This window comes from Mixophyes fleayi, chromosome 7 (genome assembly GCF_038048845.1).
Source record: "Mixophyes fleayi isolate aMixFle1 chromosome 7, aMixFle1.hap1, whole genome shotgun sequence".
NCBI lineage: Eukaryota > Metazoa > Chordata > Amphibia > Anura > Limnodynastidae > Mixophyes > Mixophyes fleayi.
This window is the reverse complement of record NC_134408.1, coordinates 96626611-96651026: the sequence shown is the minus strand read 5'-3', so window position 1 is coordinate 96651026 and position 24416 is coordinate 96626611. Positions and strand designations below refer to the sequence as shown.

At 40.1% G+C, this 24416-nt stretch overlaps 1 protein-coding gene and 1 long non-coding RNA gene across 4 annotated transcripts in view; one reads left to right on the top strand and one right to left on the bottom strand.

The window, feature by feature from the left end:
* Window positions 1-3754: 3754 nt before the first annotated feature.
* LOC142096989 (uncharacterized) lies at window positions 3755-5926 on the bottom strand. The gene is made up of 3 exons (XR_012678080.1): window positions 5804-5926; window positions 3958-4038; window positions 3755-3868 (listed from the first exon to the last, which is right to left on the bottom strand). It is a non-coding gene; the product is annotated as an uncharacterized LOC142096989 (long non-coding RNA).
* A 5345-nt stretch (window positions 5927-11271) lies between these two features.
* The window catches only part of RAPH1 (Ras association (RalGDS/AF-6) and pleckstrin homology domains 1), a 136442-nt gene continuing 123297 nt past the window's right edge, over window positions 11272-24416 (top strand). Inside the window, exon 1 of one of the 3 annotated variants that reach the window (XM_075180187.1) lies at window positions 11272-11767. The gene's annotated coding sequence lies outside the window, so the exon portion shown is untranslated. The remainder of the gene's footprint in view (window positions 11768-24416) is intronic. The other 2 variants (XM_075180185.1, XM_075180186.1) reach the window with 2 other exon arrangements.

Here is a 24416-nt window from a genome sequence, read left to right as displayed (position 1 = left end):
ATCTTGAACCACATACTCAGACCCCATTGGACAGACCCTATTGTCATCCACTTAAAATATTTCCTTGCAATTTTTTCCTTCATCTGAACCTACGGGTGCATGACGGTGATTCTGCTTAAAATGAAAAATGTTTTGACAGTTTCCTCTTCTATACTTTATTGCCACAATGCTTTACAAAATATGGTGATATATATATATATATATATATATATATATTATTGATATGCACGTTTTGTCGCTATCCAATAACGATTGTCGGAATCTCGATTTGTGTTTCCCCCGCACAAAGTAATTTAATATCCAAAAGTAGCAGAATAATTATGCGAAATAAAATAAGTACAGCCGTTACTTATCGCAGGCGCTCTGGATCCAGTGAACAGTCATTCAGGTCTGTGGTCAAAGAAGACTGGTCACTAAGCACAGAGCCCCTGCTTATATGCAGTCAGTGAATACAGTAAAACAATGCAGATGATGTGGCTTGCTTCTATTGGTCCAGGCTTTAGGAAGGTCCAGTGTACTGCAGGTCATAGGCCAGTTCAAACCAAAATATCCAAAGGTGGGGGTCATCTCTCCAGGGGATGTGCTGTGACTTTCCCGCCAAGAATCCAGTTTCAACTAGTCTATTAGCATTTTACAGTCTGTATCACTTTAAACATTTATTCCCTAACATCGCTAACTAGAGTATGCAATGTGCGATTCCTTAGGCAAATGAACCAGACAACTGCTGATGAAAAGGGGATTAAAATTATACTAAACATGACATAGTTACTGCAACCTAAACCTTTGATTTCACTAACATGTATATAACTTATAATATTAAACATAAATACTACTATATTTCGACATAAATAACTATGTGTTGCAACTACAATTAATGAGTACTAATTACAAATGTGTGTGTTTGTGTGAATGTGTGTAAAAGTGTAAAACCTGTTATTGCCAAGTGTTGCAGCTGGAGACGCCCTTCCACGCTGTAGCGTGCTCTACGCATAATTTTAGACAAAGACAACCAAATCTGCTCGATAGTAATTGAAATGACTTTATCCAATTTGCTGACTTTGACTATATATATATATATATATATATATATATATATATATACACATATTTACACATATATCTATGACACGTCGGCAGTTCTCCGTCCCACTTCTTCTGCCTTGCCAGCAGTAAGAGGGACAGGCAAGGAAGGGGAGCGCCATGCCAGAGAGGCTCTATGCTCTGCCTGCCTTTCCCGCTTGTGCTGCATCCAGCTACCCTTCTGGCTGCTCTCTGCTGAATTCTGACTATAGGGACGTGATGACGTCACGTCCGACAATCAGTGAAACAAGCAGAGAGCAGAGAGGAGCCAGAAGAGCAGCCAGATGCAGCACAAAAGAAAAGAACACAGAAAGCAGAGAAGAAAACAAGGAGAAGACGACAGAAGAAAGAAAGCCATAGAAAGGTAAGTATAGATTGGAGATGGACAGTATGATTAATGGGGGCACAGGGAGTGACATGGAGAGGGCACAGGGAGTGACATGAAGGGGGCACAGGGAGTGACATGGAGGGGGCACAGGGAGAGATATGGAGGGGGTACAGTGATATGGAAGGGCACAGGGAGTGATAGGGCAGGGGGCACAGGGAGTGATATGGCGGGGGCACAGAGAGAAATATGGAAGGGGCACAGTGAGAGATATGGAGGGGGGGACAGTGTGACGAATGACGGCACAGTGCGATGGAGGAGGGTGCAGTGTGATGAAGGTGGCCGTGTCACGGCTAGCAGGTAACTAAGGCCTACTTACTGGTATTTGCACCACTAAACAAGGAGGCACGGAGTCTAAACAAGCCCCTGGTCTTCGCCAGGGACCTCCGCAAGGGAGTTTGGAGTTAGCTGCAGAGACACGCAGGTTGCGGCTCTTTTGGTTAGCCACCAGTGAAGTAATAGGTGAATAAGCGAGGTCAAGCAATCCGAGGTCAGGCCGTGCGGGCAGAGAGGTACAACAGGGTCAGGCAGAGGCGTAGTCAGAAACCCGTAGGTCAAAACAGGGAAACTGTTAGTGCCAAAAGGAAATTCAAAAGGAGGTCAGGGGTGTCAGAATCACTAGGTGGTATTGATGATACCTGCCTGCAGTTGGCGCTACTGAGTACTGAGGCGCGGAGTCTAACACACCCCTGGTTTTCACCACGAACCCCCGCAAGGAGGTATGGACTTTGCTGCAAGGGACGTACAGGTCGCTGCCCTCAGTATCAGTCAGCTGGCGAGGTAACAATTGAGGCAGCGGTGAGAGCCCACCAGGATGCAGGATGGAAGAGTAGTCAGCAAGCCGGGTCAAAACCAGAGGAACGGATATAGCCAAATCAGAAGCAGGAGAATGGTCAGGAAGCCGGGTCAATACCAAATATCAGTCTAAGCCAGAATCAGGAACCAAGGAGAAGTCAGGAACAAGCCGGGGTCAGAATCCAAATCACAGCAACACAGGAAGAAACGCTGGAGCAAGGCTGAAGACCAAATACTCTGGCACTAAACATGTGTCAGAGGCTGCCTTATATACCCTAAGGTGCCTCCTGATAGGGTTAGGGAGATTTTGGCGGTAAGACATGCTGGCTACATACAGGTGAGCAGAGATAGCGTCCTGCTGCTAGGCAACAGGACGTGGTTGCTTGGAAGGTGCAGGCGTCCGTCTCCTGCACCAAGTGTCAGTGCAGAGACGGCGCCTGACAAGGGGAAGCCAAGTCTGGAGCCAAGGAGTCAGTCAGAATGCTTGGGAGCAAACAGGAACGCAGGAGCATGAGGAGACCTTGGTAATCTGGCACCAGAATGGCGCCAGAGTCTCCTTTAAATAAACAGAGCTGCATTCCCATTGGTGAAAGTGAATTAGGCGGAACAGATGATGCCGACAGTCAGCATCCCGTTGCCTAGCAACGAGGACGAGCGCCCACCATGTATGCACCCGCTGGCCGGAACCAGGAAGAAGTGGGACGCGTCAAGGCTGTCAGAGGAGAAGGCATCCGTCCCTGGCACCGAGTGAATGTGCGGGCCTGATAGGCCGTAGTGTCATTTTGGACGAGCAAAGGTGTGAATTAATTAGTAAAAGGGAATAATAGGAGCAGGAACAGGGATAGATAGACAGGGTGAAGGAGTAAAGCTGGGTACACACTACAGGGTTTTTGTCCAATAATCGGCTCAACCTGCCAACATACGACCGTTCATTCGAAAGTCGGGTCAGTGTGTGCAGTGACACGGTGGTCGAAAGTCTGCCCAAATGAACGATTGTCACCTCATTTGGTTGGTCGTACCGTTCAATATTATCGTTCCAATCTCTTTTCCGTTGTGTAGTGTGCATAGATTTCCGACCGATCCACGACAATCCTCTGATACTTCCTCGACCTGGGGGGCGTGTGTATGTAAATTTGTGATGCCTGTACCAGTCCTACGTGGTTCGGTATCCGCACATTGACTTGTGTTTTGTATAGATGTGTATTGCACCTGTCTGGCGGCAGACCATTACACTTGTGTAAAGCATGTGTGTTATTACCCTTTGCATCTATGTTGGGAACCTATTCATATTTACCCTTTATAAACTTATACCTTTATAAACTATTAAACTTATAAAGTCATATTAACCTTTATTAACTAATATTTGTAAAATACCCAGAAAAAAACACACAGTGTTCATACAACAGTTTTATTGCAAGAAAAAATAAGTACACAAATTTTTATTGCAGAACATGACAAGTGAAAAAAATAATATTACACTTTAAAGGTGCTAGTGGCTTGTGGCAGAACAGTACCAAACAGCATACACATTTAAACAAAATTTTTTTCAAGGTTTTTCATTTTTTTTCTTCTTGTCGCTTGGGTTTCTATTTGCTTTGATTTCTTTACCTACGAAAAAAGGAAATAAAAATTGTTTACCATTAAACTTCTATATCTGTTATTCATATCCAACACCAGAAATATTCTCACTTGCTCACCTTGCACACCACTCGATATCAGTTTATGTAGTGATCCCTGTGGTGCAATCGCAATAATAGCGGGCTCAACCTCCATATATTCTGGAAAACAGGCGCCATTTTGGTTAATTATAACGGTACAGGTATGTGCCCAAAGCATTTAGTTGTCTATACATGTTCACTGAAACACCTTTGTGTATAACTTCTTTCATATCTTGGGATTCATCTTCAATTTTTTCTTGTTTGATAACAGGTGTTACATTAGTGGTATCGGTGGTAAAAAAAATCATCTATGTTACAAATTAGGCGTTTACATTGCTTTGTGTGAAACTAAAATGAAATAAAGTCCTTCAAACAGGTACACGACACGTGCTACTCACCTTTTTTTTAATATCGTAGTCGTACTGGTCCAGTGCTTTTACCATCATCTCCCCCTCTCTTGGGCTCATTGGGTTTGCTCTTCTTGAACATCTCCATCCCCCACCTTAACTTTTCAACATTTTTTTGGCCCTTCCAGCACCCTCTCTGACTCTGTCACCGTCTCCATAGCTGCAACCCCCACTGACACCTTCTCCTCACCCGCAACCGCCACCTTTTCCACACTCACAACCGGCACTGACACCTTTTCCTCACTCGCAACCACCACTGACACCTTCTCCTCACTCGTCATCTTCTCACACTCCTCGGCGCCAGACAGGCTCCTGTCATTTTATACACTCAGACATGTGCGTTCACTTCTGCTGTGGACCAATCATTGAGGATGCCCGCAAAGAATGGAGCATTCCATTACATACGAAGGGATTTTATTATTAGGGAATAATTATTGAATTACACTTTACAAGTTAAATGTTTTTTCTAAATTTTATGTATGGTAATACATTTCTATTTTATAGGAATGAATGAAAAGACAGTGTTGCCTTCTCTTTTTATGTGGCTTTGTGTGTAAACTATAGTGAAAGCTCTGCTCCTTTATGCTAATGTCTTTGGTGTATCGTTACATGCCCCGCAAATGTTACTTCAGTGTGTACGAAATTAAAATCATTGCTCACGACAACATGGCAGTAAAAAGTCGCTAACAGGATGGCCGCTCTACCCTTTATCATCTAAAACAAGGCTAGTGTGTATGCAGTCCATGGACAGAGCGATCGAACCATCGATCAGATGTAAAATCGATGGGCATAAAAAGTTGGTGGAAAATTCTGTAGTGTGTACCCAGCTTAAGAAAGGAGTAAAAGAAGCAGAATGTGAGGCACAGGGGAGAGCAGGTAGGGAAGGAGAGTGGGGAATACCTGCAATGAAGATAGAGACACAAAGAACAGAGAAAGGACACAGATAAGGGAAATATAATGGGTAACAGAGAAGACATAAGGGATAGATTTTGGAAAGTTTTATTATAATATTATGGAGATTTGAGGGGCAAAAATGTAAGTACACAAAGGAGTCATAAGGGAGAGGTGAAGGGACACAGAGGAAAGGTAACTGGACACAGGAGAGGTGGTGGACACAGAGAAGATAGCCTTAGATCATTTAATATGTTTTATATTACAATACATAGTGTTAAAATGTATCTAAAATTAATTTCACTTTATCAAAATCCCTAAACCTTCAGAAAGTCTAGGCTGACCCCAGCTGTTCATTTCAAACTTCCATACCAGCACTTCTAAGTTTCTACTACGACCACTGTGTAATATATATATATATATATATATATATATATATATATATATATATATATATATATTCTAACAGTGGCAAGTTTGGTAGCTGGGTAAAATCTCTTTTTATAAAAGTGCAATCAGTACAGTATTACTGTTATGTGCACTCAGAGAGATAATTATATGACAATACATGCCTTTTTAACACTTACTTGTAAAATGTGAATTGTAGATAGCAGAGCCTGGCAATTAGTGATGACATTTGGCCGAGTCTGACATGGTGTTGGCATGTCATTAGCAAAGAACTTTCCTGCAGTCCCCACTTAACAACCTCTTTGGAGAGATGACCCAGCGACCTGGCTTCCTTTCTGCGTATTTCCCTATATTTCTAGTTCACACCAACTACCACTGCACCAAGTGCTGTAAGGAAGGAGATACTGTAAGGAAGGAGATACTTATCCAAGTTAGACTATTGTGCTCAGATGTCCCTGCACCTCTGCTAAACCAATAAGCTTGAACTCACCTAAAGCATCAGTGAAACAAACAGCAGGCAAATGTGTGAATAGCTATAAAATGTAAATGTGATCATTAGTATTTTGATTTAATCCTGGTGATACCAGGTGATACAGCTCTGATAAAATACTTTTGAGAGCTTACAGGTGAATACAGAAGGGACATGTTACATTTATTCTAAATTTCCAACTGATATTTTGTTCACCTCATCTTGATTTTGTGGAGATGTGTAACCATGTCAGACTTTATAGTTTGGCTGTATAGACATCAGACAAAAACATTTCTCAGTTCCCTGGTTGTCACTTTATATCCCCCTAACTGTTCTTGAACTGTTGGTGACCTTTAGAAATAAATCTATTTCCAACCTGAGTATCTAAATTAAAAAGATTCTTTTGTAACCTGGAAAATAACTTTTACCCCTACCACCTACCTATCTCTTCGGAGGCCCCTCTCATATGTTATGTCTACACTCATCATCATAGTGAAGCTGTCACCTACATACAGTGGAGACTTTGACCTATCACCCAGACAAAATAGAGGCATCAGTTATGAGGACTGAACCAATATTTATGCAAATGTAGCCTGTTAATTAACTAGGTAGTTAACTATTAACCAGCACCTCATGAATATAAGCCAGGTCTCATGAATATTAGTAGTGTCCCTGTTGTCTAATGTCTAAGGCTACATACTAGTCCTACAAAATGGATGCCTCAATTGTGTGTGACAGATCCCTTTTAGACAATGACCGATGGATAAACAAGGATTTTTGAAGGTTTAACTACACAAAGTAAATTGTACACTGTGACTGGATTACGTATAAATAACTTATGGTATAAATTTATTGAAAGGAAATAGTGCATGCACTTATGTTTGATATTGTGTATATTTTGGTAAGGGAAATCTTTAATTTCTGAGACCAGGGGAAAAAAGTTGTTTCTTTTTTTTAGCCTTGCTAGAGGAAATGTATTATTTCTTAAGGTATATATATCTAATATAATAAGCCTTTGTGGATGGAAGCCTTTAGTGTATTGTGAAGAGGCTTGTTTGGGTTCTGTGACCATTTGTGAATGTGTATTCTGAACTGTCTGAAGAAAGGCCCATATGTTAATCAGGCCTTTTGATGTGTGAGGCCTTTTCAAGACAGGAAGGGTTAATTAAGACCTTGCTACTAGATTTCCTGTGTCTAAAAACAAGATGCAGGAGATCACAGAGTTTCTAGAATTTCACAGATAAGTGTAAATATTGTTAGCCTTGCAATGCATGTAAATCTATGTTTTGGTAAACAGGTTACATCCTGATTCTAAAAATAGCCTGTGTCCAAATCTGTATAAAAAGCACTGTCCTGCACACTGAAATGTATCATTCTAATGTTCCATCTGACCTGACCACTTTAATCAGTGGAACTGTCCTTGTCAGGGCACCTGAGCGAAATAAAACATCACTCTTTGCTTCAAGACCCTGCTTGACAACTTCTTCAATATTGCTGTAATCATGTGACCTGCAGATTAGAGCCTAACTCTAATCTGTTCACTGGCTGTTTCTGAGGTTGGACCCAGCTCTCCAGTACCACCGCTCTGCCGCTACCCTGCAGCTCTGGTCAGTGTGATAGGCCAGGGGGGATCCAACCACAGTAACCCTTATCCATAGTAAGAGGTCCGGAGTTACCAGCGCAAGTGTACCAGCATCGGAGTACACTAGCAGTGACAGTTACCCAGAAGGAAAGTGGTTCTGAGTGCCATAAAGGAGCTCAGTGGTGGCAGCATTGTAAGCCCCTCCTACTGCTGCAAGAGGGCGCATTTGGGATAACGTAAGGGAACGGTGGCAAAGTAAGCCCAGCCTGTTCCCAGCAACAACAGACAGGGTGGCATAGGCGGTCCATCCTGTCACATACATTCTTAGATAGCAATGGGAGTTACTCCTGATCATGCAGGAGGACTAATCAGAAGTCCCAATTTCTGTAATACTGCTCATATTCCCCTCAGTAGTATCGCAAAGCCCATTATTTTGCTGGGGTTGTGAGATGAATTACAGAGCCAAGAAAAATGATTGCACAGAGCTGCACCAGGGACTCGGGATACCCTGGGAAGGTTGAATTTTTACACTACCTGGGAATGCTGCTTTAAACAGCTGCTGTTTCTTTTGTTTTCAATGCTTTATATTTTGCTTTGACTATCCTCAATCATTCATATCTATAACAACTTATATACACCCATTCACTAAGTGACAAACTGATCATGATTCCCCAATGGGCTGAGATCAGAAGAGATGAACCGCTGTAATTACTAAATTGAGACAGGCCTTACTATGGATTTGAATTGGCTGATGGGCAATTATACCAACAACCAACATTTTCTCAAACTCATCAAAATAATAATGACTCCAGTACTGACATCTCTATATAGACAGTAAAGAACTATAGTGATATGTTAATTTGATAGGTGAGTACTGGATTTTCCATATAAAAGTAAATTCTTTGTTAACAAAGAAAAAACAAATAATCAAGCAATTTGTGTTCTACCCTGATAGGAGCAATATCAATCACCTAGTCCATCAAAAAGTGGTAACTTCTTTTAAAAATTTCCAAAACCTCAAAACTCTGGGACAGGTCCACATCATTTGGAAAATGTACCTCTAGCAAATTGGCATTTACAGCATAGATTCAAAATAATTACATTTACTTTGTGTAGCTTAGTTGGAATTGTTCTTTAGGGGAGTTAAAACAGTGGTAGTGTTTACTATGCAACCGTTTACTGTGAAAACTTAAGCATAAAATGACATTATTGAGTGTGACCATTTACCTCTGTTATTAAAATGCATAGTGTTGATTACCCTTCAAATGCATTCCCCTCTTTGTTTAAAAACATCCCCACATATACAACCATAAAATAAAGACACGGACACCGACTTAAGTTTGGAATAAAAAAGGTCCTTTTATTACATTAATATTTTTTAAATTATTTGTTTATTTTTATTTTATTTTATTTATCTTTATTTTATTTTATCTATCAATACTATCAAAATGCTATAAACAATTTGGACCTTTTTCTTTATAGAGGTGGCGAAGAGCAAGGGCAGCCAGCTAAAACCAACATGAACCAATACGGTGGAAGATCGCCTCCTTTCCACCAACCCAGGTTAACGCCTTAACTATTGGCCGGTACTATACACTATAAATTAACTCAATACCCTCTGACTCAAACTGGTCAAGCCCTTTCTAGGCAAAAACCTGATACTCCTTACAAGAGTACCAACGAGTCTAATAACATTGAGGGAACCAAGGCTATATTGCCAACACATTAAGTACCGTATGTTTAACAACCTTATGACTGCCATGCTCTCCTGCCATTCAAAAACCTCGCTCCTCGTGACGAGGGAACATAATCAATAACCTGGAACCGGGGCGGGTGGGTGGGTCTCCGGATCCAGGAAACAGGAAGCTCTCTCCTTCTCACACTGCTTGATATTCTTTCCACGACACTCCCACTTCCTTCCTAATTGGCTGATTACACTACAGCCTTAAAACCCCCCAGTGGTGAGTAACATTATCAGCTTCACACCACATGATTTTAAACTCCTTCGGCTAATGGCCTCACTCATAATTCTATTTTCATATCGCAAAGTTCTCCGGACTCTATCTATAACTTACAGCTTTCATTACTGTAATAGATTGATTGCAATATTCCACTACTTCATAAGTCAGATATCTCTCAATCGATATAGTATATTTTTTTCCTCACTTCACCCCAATGTACAAATTGTCACTTCCCACTTTACTTATGATCTAAAGAATGACCAATGCTACAACATTCTTACTGCTCTATACACTCCTTGTGTTGCTTACCTCCCAACGGAATAGTAATTCCTAACCCTTTTCTTGATTATCATAAACAATTGTTACAAATAAAACTGGAATAATTTATCTATTTGACAACCCCAGCTAAATATTGGATATTTATTTTTAATTTCCATTTTAAATATGTTTTCCATTGCATACCTTTACTTTGTTTACGACTATTGCACTATCATGCCTACATTCCTGTGACACATTCAGTCTAGTACCATGGTACACAAATGGGTCTGGACACAGTTGTTGATTTGGTGCTCTAGAACAGGCCTGGCCAATCTGTGACTCTCCAGGTGTTGTGAAACTACAAATCCCAGCATGCCTTACCAGCTATCTCCTGACAAAGCATGCTGGGACTTGTAGTTTCACAACACCTGTAGAGGCACAGATTGGCCAGGCCTGCTCTAGAATGTAAACCACTGTGAAAAGGGTACAATTTAGTTTTCAATAGCCATCTTATTGATCTAAAGAGAAATATCAATGTTTTACTGAGACAGAATAACTAACTTGAATTCAATTATTCAAAACACTAGTAAAAATACCATATTAGTGATTTAAACAAATATTTCCTTTTTTGGCTTTGTATGAAAACAGCCAAAAAGGGGGATTCTAAAAGTTGACAGCAATTATAAAGTTTACCTAAATCCTTTTGAGTAAACTATAAGGCAAATTAAATTTTGACCATAACACCAGAGATGTAATACAAAACCCTTAGTGTACTCAGGTATGTTTGTATTGTGTATACACATACTTTGCACTTCCCAAATGTATAGAAATTAAAGTTAAAGCATAGTATGGATGTATTATAATATTAAATAATATGCATTTGACAATGAAAATTGGAAATTAATGGGCTACAGTGAGGAGGGGTTATATATGAGGAATCATTGTTGGTATTAACAGCATTGAAAGAAAAATCATGAGCTTCTTTGCAATGAATACTTAGGGGAATTTGAATGTCAAGATAGTGGAATCAAAGGAGAAATGGAACTGTTGACGATAAGGAAGGACGTTGTGATAATTAGATATAAGTTAACATCTGAATAGGGAAAGATACAGTATAAGAAGAAATAATGAGTTTACTAAATTAAAAAGTAAGTCATTGAGAGGATATAAAGTTGACAGAAAGTCGAGGGTGGGTCCAATAAAAAACGTATACCTAATATGAGGTAACGGTGAGGATTTAATTACAAGGTAGGGCAGAGCTGTATAAGAATGGGTGGTGTAAGGACATCACCTGGATGGTAGAAGGGGCAAGATACTGTAAAAAGAAAGTGACAAGATAATGCCAAAGACAGTGAGTAGATAAAACTGAGAGCAGAACGGGAGGAGGCAATAGAGGAGGGAGAGATAGGGAAAATGAAGCAGGAAAGGAAGCGACACCAGGGATAATCGAGACAGTCACACCCAGCAAGGGAGGATCCCATGGAGAAGGGAGGCAAAGGCCCTGCCTGTGGTAAGGTAGATACAACGATGGATTCGACACTGTGGAGATAGGGCTGTAGGATGAGCCCACTATCGGAGAGGACGTAGAGGCCGTTTGTTACATAACATTAGGTAAAGGGTGAAGCAGAGGCAGACACCGGTATTCTCTGCCAGAGAAGGAGCAATTGTGGAGGTAGCCGTGAGGAAGCAAGGGCCTCCCCTATCCACTCCTCCCTCTCCCATCCTCCTTTCCCCCTCCCTCCCGGTGCCGCCGTCACTCTCAAGCCGGGAGCTGAGGGGAGGTTAGAGGCCGCCGACTGTCCGCGTTGTGCCCAGGAGCCGCACAGGGAATTCACCGTAGGAACTCCGTGATTGTCTATATTCCGTTGCCAAGGTAAGAGCGTAGTAATGGACATTAGAAGCCGGGAGATGTCAACCCGATAGCAGGGGGCCTGGAATGATGAGGGTCGGGATGTGCTGTATTGATATATCACAGGGTGTGGGATAGCACATGGATATATACATGTTATAGTGTGACCTGGTATGTTTCTAATTTCGTAAATCAATATTATTGGGAATTATATTGGTCTTTATTACATCAATATATGTGCAATACATTCTCTACTGTCATTTTTATGCATTTGTGGTGCTGAAAATTCTAATATGGATGTGAGTATGCGCAATTATATGATCAATGTGTGTTACAGGGTGTTGCTTATTGGTGGTCATTCTACACACATTTTGTACTGTATGTGCTACGTAATCTTAAACATGTGGCTTGCAGTGTTAATATTGGTGTATGTTACCTGGCCTTTTGAGTGTGTGTTGCCTATGGGGGAGATAATGATCGAGCATCCGGCGTGGGAACTAATTCTACATGGTTGCATTTATTGGATAGTATGTATCTGTGTCTAGGCTGCAGAGATGCCATTACTTAAATCTATGCTATCGAGGCTATTGTATCTTATTAATACTGACGGTGTGTTATGTGTGTGTGTAAATAATATATCTATCTATCACATTATGTAAAATTTAAGTTTTATCATTTGCATTAATATATATGAAATTTCCACTTGAATATCTTAATTAGCTGCCTAGTGTACCTGGGACATCTAGTTCACACCACAATGTAATTTGGTTTTGATATTACTTTTGTGATTTGTTTATATTATTCGGAGAGGACCTTTTAATTTTGTGTATCTGGTCCTTTATGGGCAAAGTTTCCTCTGTTTTGCAATCTGGATATTAAAGAGTTAAAAATAGAAGTATATTCTGTAGTGTTTCAGCAAATAATCTTGTTGAAGCATGCTATATGGGTTTGTTTCTAGAGAAAGTGTGAACATTGGATATAAGCAGTTCTACAATAATGTGATTGTAAAATTAGAAGAGTAAGGTAAATGGACAGTTTACCATGGTATTCATGGAATACATATTCTGTAGTGCTGTACAACTAGGGAGATTATAGGTAGTGACATATGAATAGACTTAAATTTACAAAGTTGCACAAATAGAGAACAGCATGCTCATGCCAGATTAATCTTTGTTAAAAAATCTCTTGAATGTCCAAATTTGATCTTTCACGAAGGTCACTAGTACTTTGCAATGTGTATATATAGTTAAAATATAGAATGTGGTACAGCCAAAATCCTGTAATGCGGATTTAATGCCGTGGCCCAGATCCTCTCTTTAGTTGTTATAGTGACTATATTTTGCATGAGATATATTTCACTTTTTTTGGTGTAATATGTATATGACTTGCTTAAAAGAAAGCAACTCATATCATGTAAAGTCTATATCTCTGGTATGTTGGTTCAGTGTTCTATGAGTAACATACTATATTTTAGTTTTGTGTCTTACACTGTGCCTATTATGTTGCTACATGGTATCTACACTGCTTTTGTTTTCCTGATCCTTGTGGTGTGTTAAAAATATAAAAGGTGTCATTGTTCTGATGATCGCCTGGATTTTCAGCTGACCTACTATTTATTTTATATTATTTAAACAATTGGCACTCGTTTTGCCTGAAGGATTGTGGGCTTTTTACTCAACTTGATGCTTTTTTCCCCTCACATGGGAGTCTCTTAATTAATTTTCAATATTAATACTGGCCCTTTAGGGCAGGCCTGTCCAACCTGCGGCCTTCCAGATGTTTTGAAACTACAAGTCCCAGTATGCCCTTTCAGCGATCAACTGGTTGTCTACCAGCAAAGCATGCTGGGGCTTGTAGTTTCACAACACCTGGAGGGCCGCAGGTTGGACAGGCCTGCTTTAGGGCAAACATTGGAAAACAGTTTGAAGGCTATATATATTTTAAATTAAGCAACCCCTATTATGACAAACTAGTTAAGAATATGCATAATGTTTAGTGTTTTGTTCAACTTTTTTTCTTTAATTATGCCACTTGTTGCAACACGATTGGTTTCTGTGTAGGTTACATGTTCTAGGATTCACATTCATCACAGCTTTTTTCTTTTGAATAATACTACAATGTAAATTTTTATGATTGTACTTGTCATTTTTCAAAGTGCATGGAACAGAGCATTGTAAAATATGCAGGTTAGTTTTTGTAATATGTGAGCTAATATTAAAACATAAAATGAGCTAGCAACAGCCCTGTCTGGGTCCTCTCTTTCCTTTTCTAGCCCATAAGAGGTCAATTGTAGGATCCTGCTGAGTCAGAGGAAAAGCAATTGCTCACAAAATCTTATCTTCTGGATTCAATCAATATCTCTCCAGTCCTCAATTATTAATTGTCTCTAGTCCAATGTTGGGCAGAATTCTTGTTTAGTGCTTCCCACAATATTAAGGCTTGGAGTGATTTTACATTCTAGAGTAGCTGATGTAGATTTTTGAAAACTATTTTATGTATACCAACCCAACTACACTGTTTTAATATTGCTTTGTTTAGTTGTTTTTTGTGGCTTTTAGGCACTTTATCCACTGGTATTAAAAATCCTACTGTTACTAATGTGTTTTAAAGCTAGTAAAAGCATGTAAACTGGTATGGGGATGGAAACTATTGCTTGCAATAACTCCATATGCAAGGGATTTGTCCAGAAGGCATCAAAGTAGAAGAAATCTGTCTGCAGACCTCTATACTATCCTTGAATTAGCAGATTGTTTGGAAGTAGGCTGAAAGCCACATAGGCAAGGCAACAGGAAGCTGTTTTGGAGCTATCTAGAAATTACAAGCTCTACCTTGTTACAGAGGTTTAGCACTTTGATTGAAGCTAGGAAGCAGAAGCTAAGCATTTAATAACACTGGTGGAAAAATGGAGATCCAAATTCAAATGCCAGTTTTGGCTCCTTGTGACATTGATTTATTCTCCCAAACATAACCATGTAGATTGTAAACTCAGGTAAGGAAACTGTGACTAATTATTGGTGTACAACACTGCCTAAAATTGCAGGTACTATATCATAATCAGTGAAAGTAAGCTACATAGCATGAATTTTGCAACGCTTTAATCAATTGACATGGTCATCTGCAATTTTGTGGGTGTTCCGATCACTTCGAAAGTGCTAGGCTTCCTTCAATAGCCCTCCCTTAAAAACACCTTTCAATTACTGTGCAGGCCAGAGGCAGTCTCCACGGTGATGTTCCTGCTTTCCACAGTGAACTTTGACATATTTCCCAACGGGACTAATCTGCAGATATTGGGATATTTGAGAGGCGTCATTTGAACCATGGCACTTGGCAAGAGGTTAATTCATATTGCTCTGATTTTTGGAAAAATGTACTTGCACCAAAACTATGTGTGAGTTTCTTACTTGTAAGGCAGGTAGTGATTAATGTCTCTACTCTGGGCTTGTTCACACACGCTCTGGGAAAGTAAGTAAAAATATAAGACTAATGAATGTTTTACTGATTGATAGCTGCATAGCAAATTCTGTCAATATATGGGATCTATTTTTGAATGCTATTAGTAATTTTATGTAAGGCAAAGTGTTTTAGATTTAGTGGCTCTTTAAATGTACTATATGCAGACCGCATGTTAAAACATACTTAATCCATTCATCCATGTGTACGTTTTCTAAAAGAGTAACTCATGCTGCCTATCTTCTTTCTGCAGTCTTAGTTTACTAGTACTCTAATGGATAAACAGCCTAGCAGAACATACTAAAACATTTATATACTTTTCCATTTATCTGAATGGAAATGGTCTCCCATTGATTTTTTTTTTTTCTACAGTCTGAACTTCCTGTCTGTCTATCAGAGCCATTAAAGTTACAGTAATGCAGACATTATCTGGATATCCACAATTTGTCTGTTGAAGTATGGAATGCTGTTTGCTGAAATCGTTCATTACTGGAACTTCTATTCAATGCTTTTTGGTCACAAGTAGACCACATATAAAGACACATGATCATTGGTGTACTTAAAGGTCAACATTTAAATACTTAGTTTTACGGCATGTATGTCCACTTAAATGACCAGTGTCTTGTTGTTGTGGTTTAGAATAAAAATAATCAAATTCATTTTTGTAGCTATAGAATAGATAAAACGGTTACAGCAGTCTTCTGGATCCATTTTAGCAGAAACCAATAAAAGTGTAATATTGTCCCTGAACCTGAAGAAGGCTCAGTGCTGTCAAATATCTTTCCCAGTAGTCTAACATGTCTATTAACTCCATTGTTTCTGTACCTCTTGTGAAATTTATTTTTAATGGCATATGTATGCAATAAGGCCAGGGCCGGATTAAGGGAATGGAGGCCCCTGGGCTAAGGGGGCCTCCATTCCCCCGTGAAGGCCCCCCCAACCCCCGTGATCCGAGCTGCCCGCGTCCCCGTCCCCCCCCCCCGGCACTTACCTCCTTCTCTGGCGCGCTGTATGCTCTTTACTGAGGAGATCTACAGCGCGCCGGAGAAGGACCGCAGTGAAAGTGCTCAGCAGCACTGATCGCGCCGGGGGCGCCCCCAACCGGTCAATACTGCTGCTGAGCACTTTCAAGGGCCCCCTGGATGCCATAGGCCCCTGGGCTGTAGCCCAGTTAGCCCTATGGTTAATCCGGCCCTGAATAAGGCTCATTCCATGACAAAGTTCGGCTCCACTGCTAAGTAACAGGATCACTTGCAATGTGGCCACATGTCATTGTGGCCAAACTGTAGAGTCCCATATATTTGGCACTTAGGATGAGCCACCAGTTCACATGACATTATTGTTTGTGCTGTAGAGGGCGGTTATCTTCTTATTGGATTTACAAGCATACCCGAAAGTAACTTCGGTACTTATTTTTTTTTTGTTCTACGTTATTTGGTACTTGACAAGGAGGATGAGGTTCGCACCCCAGCCCAGAACAGTAAGCTGTATCTCTGACATTTCTTCCTGTCCAGTGTCTGCCATCAGGGTTTGGTTATCTATGCCAGGATCCTACCCCTGTTTATTTTACCTCTGCCCACATGCTGCACACATCATTCACAATGTCCTTAAACAGTTTGCAGGCAGCACAGTGGAGGGGAGGATTATTAATTTCAGGGGGTACCAGAGAGTAGTCAGAACAGGAGGAGAAAGCACGGTGTTCCGTTGGTTCGGGCATAGTGCTCGTTTTGGGGACATACACACAAAACATTGGACTTTTTTGCCAGCATTAGTAATTTTTTTAGTCTTAACCACTTTTATGTAGTAAACACATGAAGCATCTTTAAATTAAGTTGGCCACTGACATATATGTACTGTATTATTTGTTACTGCTGATTAAATAATTAACTCATTAACACTTGTATGATGCATCAGTGTCTTTTCTTCCTCTGTTCAGTAAGAAAACTAAAATACTATTTCTGATTCTAATAAAACATGATCTTACTGCTGCTATCTGTTCCTGAGCACTTAGCATTGTAATGAGGCAGCAGCCCCAGAGATGCCTTAGGGAAAAAGAACACCATTATTTTTACCATTACATATTACCCAATTACAAGAGTAGCAAAAAGGGATTTGATCTCCATAATCCAGCTCATGTTGATGTTTTCCTCAAGTGTTACTTCCATAGACACTGTTTTATAGCAGTGTAATAAATATGTAATATGGGCTAGTTATACACAGACACAATAGTGTAGGCTGTCAATGGCTGGTGCTTCTTGCTTTGAATTGGTGAGTCCTTAATGCAGTGTGCAGAATTAGATTATGTCTCTATGTCTCTATGAAAGCTTCCTATTGTTGTATTTTTTCTTTAACTTAACACGATTATTTTATTTTCAGCTAAGTCTCGGTAAGGAGGAGGGCGCCTCTTAAAATAGCAATGGGCCCTTGTTTGGGGCCTCCAGTTTCTGCTTTCTGTTTTCCTACGAAGAATACTAATAAGTCCATCTTTTGTATGGCTACTTTACAGTACTTCCTGACTGCACAGCTTTGATGTGTTTCTGTGAGATCTTTGTCCTCTATATACTTTTTTGCAACTTCACTGTCAATGTAAATGCCAATTTCCAGCTGTCAACCATACATTTTATTACAGATGTTTGTCATAGACCTGATAGTGCTGGACATTTCCTTTAACTAAAAAAGAAAATATTGATATATTGGTTATACCTTATGTGTGTGTATGTATATGTGTATGCAAGTGTGTGTGTGTATGTGTATGTGTATGTGTATGTATGTATATATGTATGTATATATATATATATATATATATATATATATATATATATATATATATATATATATATATAGAGCATTATATAATTTTTTTTCATTGTATGTCCTGCATAGGGACATACAATAATAATAATGTATAGGGAGACCTCTAAGGCCACTGTTTGCATACACAGTCTTGTAGCAAAGTTAATGTGACTGAAATTTTTATTGCTCACATTCCTTTTCCATTCATAAAGTTATTTAACTAACACATGCATTTCTGCTCATCTTTTTCACTTCCTGTGTAAATGTTGTAAATACACTGAAAGGAAAGATTGTATCAATGAATGTTATATATTCCAGTTGAAGCGTTTGCAAAAAGCTTTGGAAATTGTTCTTTCTTCAAATGAACCAGATTTAATTGATACTTCAAAGCATACAACACCTTCTAAAGAAAAAGTCTCTGATTGTCAGACAATTGTGGCCTCAATGCTGCAACATATGTGTTTCAGACCAGAGAAGGGTGCTTGCTTGATAGAATGTGGGAATAGAGAGCTAATGTGATCTCACTGTTGCTGTCAGTAGAATTCTGATTCCCCTGCAGCTGCTGGTTGTATGAAACTAGACCCATCTGTGGATCCCAAAATGAGAGAGAAATAGTTTTTTTTTATATTGTGTCACTACATAATCATCATCATCATCACCATTTATTTATATAGTGTTTGATATTAGTACTAAATTGCAATATTTTTGCTTTCATTAAATTTCTAGTTTAAAAAGATTTTGGTGAGAACTGTTATTCTATATACCCATTATGAAATGTAACTTCAAGAGGATGTATTCCTGACTGTACATCTGTATGAATATTTCATACCTTTTTTATTATTATTTATTAAGAAGTCTAACATGCATTCAGTATATGAATTTGTTTTTAGATCTTTGTACATAAAATAGGCAGGTAAAAATGTATCTGTTTAGGAGTAAGTCCAGTGGTTCCTAAACATTTGCAGCACCATTAGAGTCTCCATAATTTTTTCAAGGCACCCCTCCAAAATAATTACCGAGCAGTCCCGTTTTTTAAGTATTTGAGTCAAAATAATGTAATAAGTATTTAGGTCAGGACATAAATACTTAGTAAGTTGTTTGCAAAAATAATGTACATAAATCCAAGGGAAAAGAATATTTTTATATATTTTTTTCAATTATATTTCTGTCAAAGAATAATTTACAGCTAATAAGAGGAATAAGATCAAACAAAATAAAACATGTACAAAAATCATCACACTGTGCCCCTTCACCTTTTATACTGCGCCTCTTCATCCACGCGCACTGTCTGCCCCTCTTCATCCACGCGCACTGTCTGCCCCTCTTCATCCACGCGCACTGTCTGCCCCTCTTCATCCACGCGCACTGTCTGCCCCTCTTCATCCACGCGCACTGTCTGCCCCTCTTCATCCACGCGCACTGTCTGCCCCTCTTCATCCACGCGCACTGTCTGCCCCTCTTCATCCACGCGCACTGTCTGCCCCTCTTCATCCACGCGCACTGTCTGCCCCTCTTCATCCACGCGCACTGTCTGCCCCTCTTCATCCACGCGCACTGTCTGCCCCTCTTCATCCACGCGCACTGTCTGCCCCTCTTCATCCACGCGCACTGTCTGCCCCTCTTCATCCACGCGCACTGTCTGCCCCTCTTCATCCACGCGCACTGTCTGCCCCTCTTCATCCACGCGCACTGTCTGCCCCTCTTCATCCACGCGCACTGTCTGCCCCTCTTCATCCACGCGCACTGTCTGCCCCTCTTCATCCACGCGCACTGTCTGCCCCTCTTCATCCACGCGCACTGTCTGCCCCTCTATTGCTGCTTCCTATCACCTTTCCCTCCCCCGTTTCTTTACTTGCCACACTTGGCCTTTCTTCTATTTTTTCTGTCTTCTCTTTTATCTTCTTATCAATGTGGTGGCACCCGGGACCCAGCATCCTCCTATCACCTACCGCTTCTCACTGAATGTGTCAGGCGTGATGATGTCACACCTGATGTTCAGTGAGAAGCGAGGATGGAGGAGAATGCTGGGTACCGGGCGCCGCCGGATTGGTAAGTTGTGGCACCCCTGGGAGCTGCGGCGCATACTTTGGGAACCGCTGAGGTAGTCTAACCTACCGAATGTAGAATATCACGTAAACAGAAGTTAGTAATGTAGTGACACATCTATAATCGCCTCATTTTAGTATTTCGGGTTAGTCTTCCATGTACAAATCACAGTAGAGAGGTGTTTTTCACATTTTTTTTTTTTTTTTTTCATATTGCCAGTTTTGCAATAATTGTTTTCTAAGCATCTCATTGAAATAGTTTTTTAATGTGCACAGATTAACCACTTTACATAGATGTGCACATAAGTTTTGATCTTGAGATGTCGCTAATTTGTCTTTTTTTCCAAATTAATACTTTTGAGAATTGTTCAGCAGTCCATTAGATTTTGGGAGCCTCAAATGTGGCCCTGCATATTAAAAGGGCTGCACATTGCATTCTTTTAAACTTTAATTTAGCTTAAAAAAACAAAACAAAGTTGACTGTTTAATGTACCAGTAGTAGTAGTAGCGCCACTACTAGGCCACCAGTACTATACCTATACTCACTCCACCTCTTCTGCTACTACTGCTATCTCACTATATTGTTATAAGTGATGTGGAACAGGCAGCAACAACTCTTATCCTGACCCTCTTTCCCTGAAATTAGGCTGTCGATCAACAGATATCCTAACCTCCCACATTTGGCAGGTAAATTGAAGGGGAAAAACAGCTTCTGATGCTGTGCTAGTTGGGAATCTGTGCATTTGAGTGCACCTTTTTGGAGAAGGACCACTAGATGCAAATTGTGCAAAATAAAAATGTTTATTGAAATTTAACAACTCGTTAAATTACCTTTTGGCCAGGGAGCAGTAGTAAAATTAAATTCTCTGTGGACGAGTCAACAGTTTACCAAGGTAGCCAACTTACTTCCCAGCCAAATTGTGAAATCATTCTCTCCTGGATGAGTGTATTTTTCTTTTTTTTTTTCCATCTTTAAATGAGTAGATTTTAAAATTGCTCTGAACTTTTCAATTTCATGTGAAGATATTTATCGTTCTTTGTATTGATTTAACTTTAATAGTTTATTTAGTAAATGATGGTGACAAAAAATAAAATAAAACTGTTTTGGAGCTAATTCAGAAAGACAATTCAGTGCAGATTAAGAAAAACTGGAAGACAATTAGGAAGTGCAACTCGTGTAGTGTGATGCACTGGTATTATGCTGATCATTTGGGAAGTACAATATATAAAATAATTATATGTTGGTCATTGTTATGTTACTAATGTACATACCCACACCTATTAAAAAAAAAAAAAAATACACACTTACAAATTGTTTGTTACAAAATTTCAGGCTGCAGATGTTTGGATGCATTTGCCAGGTCTGGTTTATGATCTTTAATGAATTAAGTAATCTAATATTAGTAAAGCAATATTCATCCCAACAGATTTTCAGTTGTTGTCTCTATCTGTTCCCAATATTTTCTAAATTTTACTTCCCATCCACCTCCACCCCAAAAAAAAATTCCATGGCCACATGTCGTGTTCTTACTGCAGTTTATAGAAGAGAATGTAAAGTATTGAAAAGGGCAAACTTCTCTTTTGGTCTAGTTATTTTCAAATTATGTGGTTAGCACTTCTGCCTCACAGCACTGGGGTCATGAGCAGGGCCCTCTTAACAACATTATGGGCCGCTGGGCAAAGCAGTGCATCGGGGCCCATATATATATATATATATATATAACATTTTTTTATGCACTGGTCAGCCGTCAGCGTCCCTTGAAATAATTAAAAAAACAAAACCTTAGCTTACCTTTTAATCGGCTTATTCTCCGATCCTATCCTCTTCACTTTTCTTCCAAGTCACTGCTGCTGCCTGCTGATTAAAGTGTTTTCGCGCAGGGGACTCCTCCATTGCTGCGCTCCGCAATGGATGTCGGGTGGGCGTGATGACATCACGCCTGACATGCACTGCGAGCGCCGCACAGAGGAGACCAGGGAGGGAGGCGGATCACCAGCTCACCGCAAGGTAAGTATTTTCTTTTTTTTTTTTTTTTGCAGGATTTTTTTTAGCACTGCCTCTGACGAGCCCCCTGGCCCGCAGGGCCCCGGGCACCTGCCCATTGTGCCCAATGGAAGAGATGGCCCTGGTCATGAGTTCAATTCCCGACCATGGCCTTATCTGTGAGGAGTTTGTATGTTCTCCCTGTGTTTGTGTGGGTTTCCTCTGGGTCTCCGGTTTCCTCCCACACTCCAAAAACATACTGGTAGGTTAATTGGCTGCTATCAAATTGACCCTAGTCTGTGTGACTGTGTGTGTGTGTTAGGGAATTTAGACTGTAAGCTCCAATGGGGCAGGGACTGATGTGAGGTGAGTTCTCCGTATAGCGCTGAGGAATTAGTGGCGCTATATAAATAAATGATGATGATGTCTTTCATTGTGACTGAGTGACTGTCCAAAAGCCCTGAGGGAGGATTGTAATGTAATTTGCTTTCAACCAAAGCAGAAAGTTGGCAATAATAACTGGTGTGCAAAAGGGGGTGATGGCAAAATCATTTTAAATGTATCTATATCCCAAACCATGGATTAGAGGTATTTTGTTGCCCACATACCCAACCATTAATACACACCAAACACAACACACAGTTTATCTCCAAATACACATCCAAAGAGGAACATATATACCTATGTAACCAAATTACTTTACCACAGCTGTCTTCCACGCTGTTCTACTCATCCAAACATATAGTACATTCATACTCCTAAACATCAGATTAAACCAGCTCAGTGTGCAAAGACCACTTCCTGCAGTTTTATCCCAGCAACACCTTCCTCTGCCAGCATCTCAAACACCAGGATTGCTAAGGTTTAGGGGCTGACATTGTAAAGAGACTTAATCTGCAGCACTAACCCCTAGACCTCATTGTTTAGTGCTGAATGTTTAGCTGCATTGTTACAGTAGGAGATAAGTTGGTAGGAAGAGCTGCTACTAATTTACAAACCACCCCTTCTATGCTGTTAGGAGATGACATTTTTTTGCGGCTTGGTGCACACCTGTATACACTACTTACATTTACAGTCTGCCTGTCCTATGTGCCATGGGTACTTGAGAGCGAAGTTGGTTTCTTAAAGGAGTAATTATGTCTCTACAGCCACAAGCAAATTGTATACCATGCTATCCATCTTCTCTCCCTTCCTGTAGATCCCCTCTACTCTGGCAGTGGAGGCAAAAGTTACTGTATTGGCATATGGGCATAGGTAAGTTTGGGGTAATAGAACATAAGCATTATTATTGCTACTGTATACTTTGTTAGGGTATTTGTTATCAGAAAAGCTAAAGTCAAACAGCAACAGTTTAAAACTGGCATCTAGCTAGATCAACATCCTATAAATTCTTGTCCTTTACCCAGGCTTGCAGCTGCCATTCCCTCTGTGATCAGACTTCCGGGGCATAGTGCAAGGCTGTTTGTGTTTCAGCAGCAGAGGAGAGATAAGGTGTGGTAGAAATGATGGCTCTTTCTCTTAGCTTGTTGTTGCACTGGTAGCTGGATTACCACCGTGTTCACAGTTACTTCTGAATTGCTCTTGCTTACAGTTGGAAGTTTTGCATCAGGAATGTGCGATCAATTCACATACTGTGAATTTGTACCTCAGCATTACAGTTACTGTAATTTGTTATATGTGTATGCTGCCCTTTTTTGTTAAAAGAAAAAAAAACTAGGTATAACAACCCTTGTGCCCTAACCTAGGTCACATTTTTATTTACAGTTGACAGCAATATAACCGAGGCGCAAAATTCAATCATGAAGATTGCATTTTATTTGATGAGTAGGTAAAGGTCATTTTCACATTAATGCAGTGTTTCCCAAACCCAGTCCTCAAGTACTTCTAACAGTGCAGGTTTTTCAGGTCACAAGTGAAATGATTAGTACTACCTGTGGATCTTACAAAATGTCAGTCAGTAAAGAATACACCTGTGCTCCAGCAAAGAGATATGGAAAACATGCACTGTTAGGGGTCCTTGAGGACTGGTTTTGGGGAAAAACTGCATTAATTATTATTATTTATTATTATTATTATTATTATTATTATTATTATTATTATTATTATTATTAATATTGTTTATTTGTTAGGCGCCACAAGGTTTCCGCAGCGCCGTACACAGCACAAACAGTACACTATACAGGGTAAAACAATACAGAACAATAAACACAAAGTACTAGAACTTAAGAAACTCCAGGCAGGCAAATACTGTAAAGACGGAGTGGAAGAACAGGTGTGGAGACAGGAGGGGAGAGAGGCACTGCTCGTACAAGCTTACATCCTAAGGGAGGGTAAACAAAATTGGACACAAGAGGGAGCCAGTGAAGCAAAGGGGAGAGTAAAAAGGAGCCAGGGGAGAAAC